The sequence below is a fragment of the Accipiter gentilis genome, chromosome 1, assembly GCF_929443795.1.
Source record: "Accipiter gentilis chromosome 1, bAccGen1.1, whole genome shotgun sequence".
NCBI lineage: Eukaryota > Metazoa > Chordata > Aves > Accipitriformes > Accipitridae > Astur > Astur gentilis.
In genome coordinates, this window is record NC_064880.1 from 29,265,129 (window position 1) to 29,279,341 (window position 14,213).

Genomic DNA, 14,213 nt, shown 5'->3' on the forward strand with positions numbered 1-14,213 from the left:
TCTCTTTAAACATAATATACAGAAATTCTACTTACACTTCCCCATAATTAGGTACAGGACACTTAGATTTAGTACCTTTCGGTGTCTTATAGAAAGCACCAATGTTAGTAACGCCCAGCTGAGAACCCTGTTTCATCTCTCTTTAAAAACAACTTGCCTTTTAACACTTCAATGAGTGATGATCATTATTGCATGACGTGCTGCATTAGTACCACTTGCAAGATGTGAAATTAGTTTTCCTCTACTTGACACACAATAAACCACAACGCCTACAACATCAGCGAATAAGACTGAGGGACTTGGATGGAGCTATGTAATCTGGAAATAGGGTGTCCTGAGCTTAGTCAATCAACTGAAAAATGAGTTAATTTTACACAGGCCAGAGAAGAGGGCTATTCTGTGCTAGTGACCAACACTCACACCCGCCAACCTTGCTAGGTGCTTGCGAGCTATTTGATGCTTAATAACATAACCATCCCCCAAGTGCCACACGAATAACCTGTGATAACCAGCACAGAAGACTTGTAGGGATAACAGAGCAGCAGAAACACAAATCCCTTACATGCCACTATATATTACTGACACCTTAACTTTTTACTACAAATTCATTTTTCCCCACAATTTGTGATCTTGCACCACCCCATATTCCCACAATTCCTCTGTGTGCTGCAGACGCATCCCTGTCAAAGCTTAACCTCTCTGCCCCCACTCCAGTATTTTTCATTCTTCCTTTCCCTCATCCTTTGACCAGAAGTACACACTAGCTCCCTACAGACCCAGTTACTCCTTTATATTTCATGTCCATGCCAGGTCCCTTTTCCTCTTTCTTTGTTCATGCTCCTCTCATAAGTTGCACACAATCATGATCCTTTGAATTTATCTTTCCTTTTCTAACCCAAGCTCTATATGTGCCCCACTTCTTTATGTTACATAGCACAGCCTAGAAGGTCAGCTCACAGCAACAAATTCTCTAGAAGCAATTTAACACATATTCTGTACTGCAAAAAACTGCTCTTCATGGGAGAGGTCATGGCTGCAGGTTCCAGTTACACGGAAAGAAATAAACGAAGAGGACCTACAATTAGAATTGAAATACCCAAACGTCTGTGCCCTGCCACTTTGCAATACACAGGCCTTTTTTCTCTCTCTAGGGCTGAGATATGAGAAAGTTTTTCTCCAGGCTGATCTGAAGAAAAAATGAATGGCATAACAAGAAGCAAAAGATGTCTTATTTCAACACTACACCATCATTTTTTCACAAACTATTTGTAATTTTCTTTGCAAAATAATTTGTAACAAGAGGCTTAAAGTTATGCCAGCAACAACATCAGCACTTACACAGTGTTTTTCAGCTGTACTTCTCAAAAGCATTTTAAGTTTAACTTTAGCATGGAGTCAAGTCAGTCACAGCAGATGCAGAGTTTGCAAGTGCAATCAATTCTCACAAAGTCCTCATTAATGATCTGAAATAACAGTTCCATTCAAGCTCTAAATGGCAACGGGCTGCCAATTATGCATAACACTGTTTGTCATTGTGCTTTAGAAGAATATTTACTAAGAACTAATACATTTTCTTTTGTGCCCAAATGCAAAAGTCCCAAACTGATCTCAAGAGAAAATTCCAAACTGCCTCATTTCAATATGACTTTAAAGAGACCCAGAATAATTCTTCGGTTTTACTAGTAAGAAACAAATTCAGTTTTTGACAAACTAAATCATGTTTTAGGGTTGCATCTAATTTGCTAATGTTGTCAGCAAATAACTATTACCTTATGTTATCAACAAATATGAGTAACTTGGTATATTTATCAAAATTTAGTACAAATTCTTAATTAAAAACACCACAAAAATACACTATCTCGTATTCAGTTCCAGATTTTCGAAACTTTGATTTAGCAGTCTATTAACCCAAAAAAGAAATAAAATCCTTCCTTTTTTTTTAAGGAAATATTATTATTTCAAAAGCTTGATGGATTATACAGGAAATCAAATTTCTTCATTTTAATTTAATCTTTTGAACTTTTCAAATCATGCTATATTTACAAGGTACTTACATATTTTTCATTCTAACTACATTGATAAGAAAAAAAAAACAGTTTTAAAAGCCCTCTGATTATTTAAGGTGAATTTAAAACTCCTTTAGAATAGGTAACACATAAAATGATATATTGCTCTTCTGTCTGTGAATGCCACAATTTCACATTTTATGTTTGTAGAAGTAGAGATCATTAGAGAGATGCCTTTTGGAGAGCTTCTCAGAGTAAGAGTGACGTAGACTAAATACAAAACCTGCAGCAAGGTTTGACATGTCACAGAACTTGGAAGGTGAAAAATTGAGGTTTATTTTAAAGTATGATGAGAGAGAAGGTGAATGGATATTGTAGGGGAAAAAGTTTCCTTCTTTTCCTGAGCAAGCACAAGTGGCCCGAGTTGGTCAGCTGCTAACGAAATACGAGCAGCCAAATGTGAGGTTCAACTGTGAAAGCAACACTCAAGCATTTTGCTGTCTGATATGCATTAACGTCAAAGCAAATAGCAAACGCCGCAACTGAAAAGAACAGCCAAAAGGCAAATCCAGCATCTGGCCTGCGCTGGCCAAAGGCAGTGACTCAGCTACAGTGACAGCGCATAGTAAGAGATGAATGCAAAACTCCAGTGGTCGATAGAATTACTACTGTAGTGCAGGAAACAGATGAAGTTAAGAAATACAGCCAAAAGAGGGCTCTTCTGCAGTCTTGACCATTTCCATGCTAGTCGGCTGGACAGCATGAATCATCAGTCACAAGCACCAAGTGAGGGCTTTTCATGAATAGTCACCTTGCTTATGCATAAAGGAAATGTAAGATTTCTTTCTCCAATACATTCAGTTAAAACTCATCAATTAAGGATGAATTTAGATATGAGTTCTGGCTGAATTCAAATAACTGAAAACCTCATGTCACCTAAAATAACATCTTGCCCTCTGATGCTTATGAACATCAGTGAAATAACAGAAAGCCTTGACTGTTCAACCTCTTCTGTGTTTCCTCTTCTAGAAGACAGTTAATGTTATATCATATGCATGGGGAAGTCTAAAAAGCCACACAATATACCAGTGAACCACATGGGGTTTTTTACTAACTCAGAAAATGTAATCTTTCATGCATGTGGGATAACATAAGATCGACCAAGAGTAACTAAACTACAGTGCAGGCCTAAATCTGTTGCCATTTCAGCTCATGAAAAGATCAACAGTGCAGGAACAAGCTTGAAAAAGAAAACAAAAAAAAGTTGGAATTGTTCCTGCCTTGTGCTACTGTAACTATTCAAAAAGCTGCTTTTTTTGGACTGTTGCAATGGAAGTACTATCATCTCCAAAAAAAATGGGAATAGCACTGGAAAGTCAGTTACAATTATATATTATAGAAATTGTCACTGTTGGAACTAGGATTATGACTAATTTCTCATAATGAAGTTTTTATACACACACACCTTACAGAAAACAAAAAAAGGCACTAAAAATACTTTAAAAATCTTGGAATATTTCATTAAAGTTGAAATATTTATTTATTTACTGCTCTTCAGTTGTTTGACTGATTCTTAACTTACCGCATCCTCATCTGTACAGTGACAATCTAGAAGACCACCCAAGAAAACGAGCATTTCAGTGAAAGTGTTTTCCTTCAAGAACCACACTGCCCTGACAGAATAAAAGAGGAACTCCTCCACCCTCATGCCCTGGCTGACACCATCAGTCCCAGATACAGTGCAAGCATTGGTATTGTTTCACCTCTGTGTGTAGATTTCCGTATGTCCTTTTGCTATATATGGCCCATAGAACAATTTTCTACCAATCTTTTCATTACTAAATCATATTATCATACTTGAAATACAAATCAGAATAGCAAAACGATTCTTATGTACTTTTAACTCAATGAAATCTAACCAAAATACAGACTGTTTTCCATCTAGGTATAAGTAGGACCAACAACCCAACAGGGAGCTGCTCCAAGTCTCTTACAGTTCACTCCACCCACAGAGTCTCCAAATCCCAGAGGGACTGGAGGATTAAGTACCAGTATCAGGTGTTAGCAGGGATGGTCACATCCTCACTTGTTTAGGTTATCCCTGCCTCTGATGGCAATGCTGCACCTGTGTTTTCTGCACGGCAGAAGTTAGAATGAGGGCTCATATGAAGTATTCGCCTGTCTGAACAGGTCGGTAATTCAAAGGGGGACTTAGAACTTTTTACTCTTATTAGTTACACTTTGTCAACGCTAAGGATTTGGATTAGCAACACAACTTTTCTACAGCTTTTCTTCTGGACTTGGCCCACAAACATGCCATGTAAATGAAAGGAAGTTCTCTTCCAAAGTGTAATTCAGAGGAGCCTATTTAAAAAATGTAACTCAATGAGTAATTTACAAAAATTGAGTTTCCAAAGCAAACTGTAAGATACCTCACCTTTGTTTCAAAAACAGGCAAGCAAAACTGTCCAATCTAAATTTAGTAAGCAGCAAATAACCATATATTAGACCTCTGCATTAAGAACGGTGAGCAACTGCAAACCAAGCTGTATCTGCAGATGCAAACGAAGTCAGTGTGACTTTGCAGTATTTTAACCTTCCTCAGTAATTCCTGAGATTCGGGTCAACCTACTCAAGAGGAGGATGGTTGTTTCTTTTGTGATAGGATTGCAATGAAAAGATACATTGAGAAGTATTTCAGAGGTATAAAATTTTTAAGTACTGAAAAAAGCACCAACGAAGATGATTGAATTCGCATGCACCTACTGTCTCAAATCATCTGAATGAAATGCTTGCTGCGCTGTATACATAGGATAGTTTGTGCAACGGTATCCAAAGACATGACTGTAAAAGTGCCAAGCACTCACCATAGCGCCAAGCAGCTCGCAGCATTTTGACCTAAACAAAATTGAATAGAAGATGGCTGTAACAGTTCTCTCAAGTTTGCAGCAATTCATCAGAAGCTTTTACAATCAGAAAGTGGTAATGGGACCATATAAGGCAGTGGCTTTGCACTCAAGTCCACAAATTCCTAGCAACAATGACAAGCATTTTAAATTTGTGTTAATAGAGACAGGAAAAAAAAAAAAAATTTCCATGACCCTACAGCAACTGCTGAAAATATGTCATTAAAAGAATGCCCTCCCGTGTGTTTATCTAGTGCTGATACACATCTGGTTTCAAAATGACCAGTTATGTCACTGGTATTTGTGCTTCCACTGCCTGAATAAAATCCCACCGCCTATTTTCTCAAGTACACAAAGAGGCTGTACATCACACATATCTATAATTTAACAGTTCCCCATCTTCAAAAAACGTCCCATTACCAACAAAACCCAGCAATTTTATTTTATTCTCCCTCCAGTTCCTCTGCTTGCTTTTCCTCTGGTATCTCTGTGTCAATCCTCCCGTAAATTTTCACAGCTGATAGCACAAGAGCATTGCAGTCCACATTCATCCCTTGCTTTCTGTAGTACATCCCGGTCTACAGCTGTTTCATTTCCTCTCCACTACCTATGTAGTCTTCACTGAAAGGATACACGTACGACAACTGAACCAACATACATATATATATATATATATATATATGTTGTGCTACAGGAGTTATTACTTATACTGCAATGGTTATATTAATACATACTACAGGTCTCAATCAAAAAAAAAGGCTCTTAAGGTACAACCGATTAAAAGTTAAGAATCTGTGCAACTAGTATGTTCCAAAAATAAAACTGATTGATGACTCCAAACATCTCAAAGATTATTCGTTCTTGACTGGCAAGGCCATTGTGGGAACCTTCTACCCCCAAACTGGCATCTGCATATATTCATAAGCAGTCCCATGTTTTACTTTGAAGGAGTAGGGACAAGACTTGTGGAATATAAACTGTAGGTAGATCCATTAAATCCATCACCGTTTTTTGCATAATTGTGTCACATTTCAGATGGGTATTTCCCTGACATACTATATACCATAGATCAGAGATGATGGTGCTAACTGACCATTCCTAAATACAGTCCGCCTGCTGCAGCACAGGGATGTAAAAACAGAGTTTACATCAAAGCTATCTCCACAAGGCAATGCTTAAATGAAAAAGATTTTGTCAGTGTCTGGGAAATCATAGCTGGATATTAGGCTTTGGCATGGCCTAAAAAGGTATTTCTAGAACTATTTTTGCCTGCTTTTTAAGTGTTGTTCTTTAACAAACCATTAACAGATTGTGTTTGTCAACATAATCTGTAAAAAAATGTTTTTTCTCACACTCCGCAACAAAATGCTGCCCTGTTTGAAATGCTGTTCTTGGCGCAAGGCGCTAAGCAGAGTTCTGCCCCCAGCCTCTAGAGAACAGAAGCTAGCTCCCCAAACCATTTTTAAAAGGAGGACAAGCCTGCTTTCCCAGACCGTGTTTTCACATAGAGGTTTAAATAAAAATCCTGTTTCATTATTTATTACTTCTAACTGTATTTTATTTTCGTAATAAATCCAAAAAGGAAGCTATAGAAAACTAAAGGGCTTTTATATTCATTAACAAAGTAATTATATGTTGTGGTTATTTGCTTAAACAAGCTATTTCAGCCTACGGTGGTTACCCTTAGGAACCTGTGGTAGCCGAGTGCCAATACCACAATATTTGCCATACACTGTATTAATCCACGTGTCAAAAAAATCAAAGGCTAAGGATTTCATAGGGACCACAGCCATATTCACTTTAGCTGCTAATGGTGTCAGCTTCTTTAATCACATCCATTAGATTTAGAGAGAAGCTAAAGTACAAAGAAATGGCACAGTAAGAAGTTACAGAGCTGCAGCAACTATACAAGAACATGTGTATAGTAACGAACTGCTGTATGAAAAGGAATCTGAGGGAAGTTTTCAGCGGTCATAAACATCTTGGGTCAGAGAGCTTTCCAACATATAGAGAAATTTTAATCCAGCACCATCAAGGATGGTAAACACTTCAGGAAAAGTTAATTTATGATCAAAGACAGCAATACCCATAGGATCAACATTATGTTGAGGTCTCCTTTACAGTGTCAGCATAGCAAAACTGAATGATGAAGTTCTGACATGACAGATCATGTTCTTGAGATGGTACTTCTAACACAGCTGGGTCCTTTCCATGTTGCGGGGGGGAGTGACTAAACCGTAAAGCAACAGCAAGTAGAAATAAAAGCTCCTAGAAATAATAGGGTTCTGCTCCTCAGAATATGTGGTGGGGTTTTTTTGTTGGGGTTTTTTTTTTTTGGTCCTTCTAAGATGAGGTAATAATTCCTTCAGCTTGGCAGGAGACAAAAATCCAAATAATACAAGGATTACCCAGCAACTGTAACATAAGATTAAGACTGCAATATTCACAATTGCAGGATGATTCAGCACAGAAGCTAGTAAGAGGAGGATGCATTATAAGCTACCTTTATATTGTCTCTGAAATTTGATTCACCCAAATACAATTATTAACCCAGCCTATCCTCTAAATGGGGAAGTTGCGTAACAAAGCTCAAGTGAGAGAAACATCAAGTAAAATGTTCCAAGTTTACATTTTTCTGTGTATATCTAGCAAATATTCAGCTATTTCCCTTGACTTTAAAATATAAAGCAAAACCAAATAGCTAGTAGACAATGCACAAGTCTAATATTGTTTCATTTTCTTAAAATGTCTGCATGTTTTCTCAAACTTCTTATGAAACCACCTAAGTTTGTCCACCACAAATATGTATCTGCATATACTCCTCTCTCCTCCTCCACCTCCTGTTGCTCCTATTGCTCTGAAGACTCCACCAAACTAGAGCTGGCACTTCAGTAGGTCCCTTTTCAAAGAGAAAAAGCACTGATTTGTGAATGGCTTGTGACTACTAGCAAGACCAAGTCAACAGTGTACATAGAACATAACTGTCTAGCACACAAAGGACTCAACGGTGGCACTATGTTGGGACTTTTCTGTAAGGCCTCACTCAGAACAGGATAAAGGACAAGGAATAAGGCCCTATTCTGCCACTTCTATATCAAAAAGACCACAAGGACTTCACTTTTTTATGGTCTATGCATCAGAGCAGAAGGCTTATCCCTTACATATTTGTTCCCTTCTCTTCCCTTACCACCACCTTTATATGTATGCATGGCAAACAACTATGATTTCGCTATCCTGAGTGAAATAAACTGAAACCTAACAGGTCAAAAATTTTAGCACAGAAGAACGAGAAACCTATCACATATTGCACTTCATTACATCAACTACTGTTGGTTATACAGCAAGAAGAATTCTTTCAAGAATATTTAATTAAAACATTTATTCTATTACCAGTTTGACAGTAGCTTCCATTAATTGGAGACAGCTTTTCAAGCAACATTCTCTTCATTACTTCATCCCCTAGACAAATAAAAGCATACAAAAATGGAAATGTTAGAGAATTTCATAGCCAGATTTCCAACATTCTTTTTATTCTGATCTGGCTGTCACCGTCATTTCAAAGCTTGGTTTCTTTATAGATTGATTTTTTTTTTTCTTTGCCTGGGTCAGAAATAACTCATTACCTAACTTATGATGAAATGTTCCAGTGATCGTACATTCAATCAAATGCAACAGAGCCAAAGTCTTGAGGTACCCTTTCCTTGAAGCACCTTCCAACAGGAAATACATTATCTGTTCCAGATAGGCATAAATTGAAGCTACTAATCTTTCCTTTAAAATCTGTGATCATGACCCTACTACATAAAATAAAGGAAGGGGTGAAAACCAACCTGCCTACATTGAATGTTCCAGTCCCACCCCATCAGCTAAAATACTTTTTGCTACACAACTTGGGATACAATTTTGATCTAGATATCAAAAGGAGAATGCCACCTGAACTACTGTCATGTAAAAGTCTGCTACAAAAGGAAGCTCCAGCATAGGATCAGTTACAGGATATCTCCCTCTACAATTTTGAAGCTGGAAATAACACAAGACAAGGACTGCAAAAAAAGCTCAAATTCTTTATGTTGTCCTGAACACAATACAACCTGACAAACAATATTCACAAATTTTAAACCAAATCTATTGTACTTTCCTGTGAAGAAGATGGGTTCTAAACAGAATTATCCACACCTATTCATCAGTTCAACTCTCTTTTTGACTGAACTATTGTGTATGTTGTACTGCATCATCCCCATAACCCTCAACAGTAGATTTATCCGTCATATAGACCTGCTTGAACAAGCTGACAAGAAGTGGTATTTAAAATGTCTGTCACTGACCATCACAGAGACTACTCTCCCCTTTTTCCAAGTGCTTGGGAACTGAAAAGTGCAACTGTCACTACCAGTCAGAACGGGTTTCATGAAATCAGAGAGCTCAAAGCAGCATGCTAGAAAGTAAAGAACAGAGAGCACAGGAAGGTAGTCATTGGGCCAGTACTCATCATCTTCATAGGGTTCACTGCAATTGAATAATTAACTCAGGAGTTTCCCTTAAAAAAACAAATACAAAAACAACAAACAAAACACACCCCAAGATGTTAACAACTACTCCAAGTGAAACAAAAATTGCATGGAATTACATTTCTTTCTGTTGGCATAGTTATTAAACATAGGAGGTTATTAAAATGTAAAATATAAAACCAAAATTATATTCTGCATCTAACAAACAGGAGAGAAATATTGCAGTATTTTCCCTACAAACCTGTATCTATTTCATTGTATTTTAGTAGTGCGAGAATGTTGAGCTAGCTCTCTTCGAACTGCTGTTTCACCATAATAGGGGTAGGGTTTGTAGCTCTGCAAATATCCAAACAGCACTTATCTAGCACTTGGAGAAAATGGTACACCACCGTGCCAGGGAAGGGAGGGGAGCCATTTCAATATTTTTTTCTTCAAACGTTTGGAAAGAAAGGAGAAATGAAAGGCAGAAGTTAGAGGAATGTGAGATGTTTTATAAGAGTTCTAAACTTGTATGCTTTAATGTGCTTTCGTATCAGAACAAACCCAAAACTCATCATTTTGTTTCTAAAAGGGACCTTAGTAATTTCCTATCCAGCTAAACTGGCACACCCTTGTCAAATGCAGAGCTGTAATTCAAAACTCAAGAACAGTCAGAGCCCACTGGGTCACATTCTAAAAGCAGACACATAACAACCAAATCTCACTCTTCACTAACACCAGTTCATGGTCCACCAGATCCAAAAAGGCACCGGTGTTACCGAAGCAATCAATAAAAGCTTTCCCGTCACAAAATTCACTACAACTACTGCCACTCTGCCTTGCCTGAAAGCCCCTGGAGAGAAGCCAGAGCTAAGGAACACCAAGTTTGCATTACCCGCCCTCCTGAAGCCAGTTGAGACAGAAGAGCATTTATGACTCACTGCCTATGCTCTATACTGCAGATACCGGCAATATTCTGCATTGTCCTAAGCTCTACAGTCCCACAGAAAAATTAGGATTTTTAGTCACAGTGACACTAAGTATTCTAATTTGAAATATCTTATTTATCCCAAAATAAGAATGTTTTAGACTATGACCATTTGCCCATCTAGTGGGCTGAAAGGCCACAAGAGCCAATTACTACAGAAATACCTTTGCTTAAATATACCGCAGCAAAATTCTTAAGACTTTAATTCTGTAATATGAAAAACCGCATCCCAATTAAGATGATTTAATAAATGCTTTAAAACAGAAATGTTGACAAAGCTTTAAAGAAAGGGAAAAAACTTCACCACACACATATTGGGACATGCTGTCTTTCTGAACTACAACCAAAGGTTGCAGTATGCATGGAGCTACAGGAATGGGCTGCTCTCCAGGAATGAACTAGCACCATGAGAAATGCCAGCACCTCCTGAAAACCTGCAAGTATCACCTGACTATTACCATACAATACCATTTTTATGCATGACAACTGTCATCACAGAACTTTAGGATAATTAATTCAGTAGCATATTTCACACATGAGACAAAGAAGCTGAGAGGAACCCTGGATGCTTTGCATTCTTCAGAGAAAGGCAGCTCTAGTATACCTTGGTGTACAGGATGACCTTGGAAAAATGCAAAAAAAATAAAATGTCTATGCATTAGTGCAGCCAGTCAAAGATATTACACATGTAAGTATTTGTCACCAAAAGAGGGTCACTGAAATCAACACTGTCATTTAACAGGTCTCATTTCTTACTCTAAGAGTTAGATGGAAAGGACACAAATCCTTTTCTCGCTGTAATCTATCACACAAAAGAAACAGATCCATTCCTAAGGAATGTATCACATACAAAGCAAACCCACCAAGAAGAAAATAGTGCCATTAAGTACTTGTTCATTCGAAGAAGCTGACGCACTTGTGAAGATTGACAGTGCTGCAAAGCTGCTGCAAAGCCACAGATACTGCTTGCGTTGCCTTTCTTGAACCAGAAGAGCCACTATTAGAGCCAGGACAGAGCACACAATGACCAAATACATCATCTTTACACCTGCAATGCTACAAACCAAGTCTTTGAAGCCACATGAGAGATGAGGGTACTGCAGTTCCAGACTAAGGCAAAATACAAATCACTGTAATTAAAGAGCATCCTCAAACTTGCCAAACAAATAAAAATTACAAAAGAAGAAAAATAAAATCAAAATAATGAGCCCATTGCTGTATTGTTACTTCTCCAGGAAAGCATTTTAGTCACAACTATTCATGTACCAGAATGGAAAACAGAGTATTTTAAGTCTCATAAGAAATTATTTTCTCTAAGTTTAGACAATCAAACTACTGTTCTTAAACAGCTCATACGATGCTTCTATCTGCTGATCAACTTTTTTGCATTATTCAGTCATTTGTCATTCAGATTTCAGAGAAACAAAGAATTTCCATTTTCAATTAAAGAAGTTAAATCCTTCAGAAGCGTTTGCCTACGGTATACCAATTGAAATGCAAAGATTTTAATATGCAAAAATATCTTATTAGAGTACCAATAAAACTAATAGTCCAAAATAAATTCCTCAAAACTCAGACCAGCTGCAGTAGTGTGAGAATCCGCAGTTGAATCTCTAAAACAATTATTTTGACTAGACTTTGTATTGCATATAATCCTCTCTTTGTTTTCTTCCTATTTGAACACAACATTGGTTATTAATTGCTTTATCCTGGAAAATACAATGAACTGAAATTATGACAAAATCTATTCTTTAATCCAGTGTATCATAAATCAATGCTGCAACAATTAACAGCATGATACATCTTGGAAAATTGTCTGCTGTTTAAGCAAAGAAACCCAGCCCTAGACCAACAAGGATGATGTGTGTAAGATTCATCACTGGCCACAGCGCATCAGACTTCTGCATTACCATTCTGGCCATCACAGCTTAGTAAGCATTATCGACAGAAATTCAGAAGTTGCCCAGCTCCTTTTCTCTCTCTTCCTACCATCTCACAGATCCCATCTTCTCAGTGGGCTTTGCAACCTTTCCTTTCTCCAGCCTCAAAAATGTGAGGAAAAAACATTTCTACGCTTATTAGACAACGTAAATAAAAAAACCACCTCACAAACAACATCACATTTAATAAGAGTTCATATAGTAAAATCATTTGTGACCTTTTTTTGCCTTGGAATTGACCCAGTCAACAGGACTACTATTGCAATTACAGTGTTCTAAAAGTTCCATTGTTTCCCTTCTCGTTGCACACACTTAACACGCAGCACAGGTTCACCCTAGTCACCAGTGTTCATACTTAGTGTGATTTACAAAGTCTTGGATTTCAGCCTGGTCTAAATGCAGAGATTTGGAGAGAGAAACTAAGCACTGTTCTCAAGCTGCAGCTAACATATTTATACTTGAAATAAAGTACACATTTTCAAGCAGGAGTATTGGAACAAATGGCTTGATTTGTGTTCAGTTTGCCAGGTTTTGCAGAAATGGGAAGTCAACAGACGTTGCTGGAAGGTATGTTGAACAACACTGGGTTTGATGTTTCTTTTTTCTTAAGTCGGATCACGTTCCACCGTTGGTGCCAGCAGTCTGCCCACACCTGGCAGTGCCCGATTCCTCCACCATCACATTTCTGGAGAGATCCTGAACAATCAGGGACTTACGGAAGACATGGGTCTGGTACCAAGCAGGAAGCACTGACGAACCTAATGGCAACGAGAAGCCTCTCAAGAACTTACATACTTCCCGAGTTAATCTTGATTACCAGACCTAGGATCAAGAACAAGTTTTTCCTCTAGCTCAAACTGCCAGGGCTTACGAAGAGACAGCAAGAAAGAAAGAAGCAGGGCACAAGACATGAGAGTATGAACACTTTGCTGGGGACACATCAATGCTTCCAAGTCATTGTGGTACCTCAAGACAATGGAAATAGTCTTGCTGTCTTGGTAGTGCAATGCGTGGTTTTATCTCTGGGATTTTGATACAATAGGACTTATGATGCTGGGTGTATTTCTGACTTCTGGCCACAGCAGGTGCTTTTACAGACCTGGACTTATTGTTCACTGCAGAACTGCACGTGATGCTGTAGGTTGGATTCAATAATTCAGGTGGTCTCTTTTGCTTCTGTACTGTCATGTTTCTAAATGGAGTTGGTATAAGCAAAACGTAGAATTATTGCTAAAAGAATACAGGGCAGCTCAATTGGATTGTGGCAGGAATTGTATGTGGAGGTTTCTCCCTTGTGTTATGTAGCAGGCCAAGCCAAGACAACTTCCTATAATCTTAAGAATTCCCTAATGCATATAGAAGTGCAGACCTGTTCTGAAAGTTCCCTGTTAAAAACAAATGGCTTAAGTTATTTGATTGGTTTCCAATATAAAAGCTCATTATGCAGCCATTAAAAAAAAATAATTGAAAGTATCAGTCCTAGAAGTGTATCCTGAACTGTACTGCACACAAAAACTCTGTAACCAGAATTCAGCTAGCACCTTTGGTTATGACGAGCATGCCAGTAAATACTTCATCTTATTTAGTTCTGTATCTGTACTACATATGCCACAGTAACAAAGTTTTAAGAAATAGTAGGAATATATCAGTGAAAGCAAGAGAGATGACTCAATACCAATGATCTTCTGTCTCTGGAGTTGAGTGAAATGGGGGGCTGAGGGGGGGGACTGTAATCTGACTAACATCACAGTGACTCACCAATCCACTTGACTTGCATAAAGATTTATGACAACACACTCCAACATATGAATACAAGCAAATAAATAAGTAAAACAGCCCAGAGAGTCCCTTCCCAATCAGATTAATAGCAAACATACAGAAAATGT

The 14,213-nt window shown here is 37.9% G+C and overlaps 1 protein-coding gene across 8 annotated transcripts in view; it reads right to left on the bottom strand.

Annotated features, from left to right (window-relative positions):
- OSBPL6 (oxysterol binding protein like 6) overlaps positions 1-14,213 on the bottom strand; it is a 111,091-nt gene that overhangs the window by 75,618 nt on the left and 21,260 nt on the right. For 6 of the 8 annotated variants that reach the window (XM_049806303.1, XM_049806339.1, XM_049806348.1 and 3 more), the window contains exon 2: positions 8,303-8,371. The exons of the other annotated variants lie outside the window; for them this stretch is intronic. The gene's annotated coding sequence lies outside the window, so the exon portion shown is untranslated. The remainder of the gene's footprint in view (positions 1-8,302; positions 8,372-14,213) is intronic. 8 annotated transcript variants of the gene reach the window in all.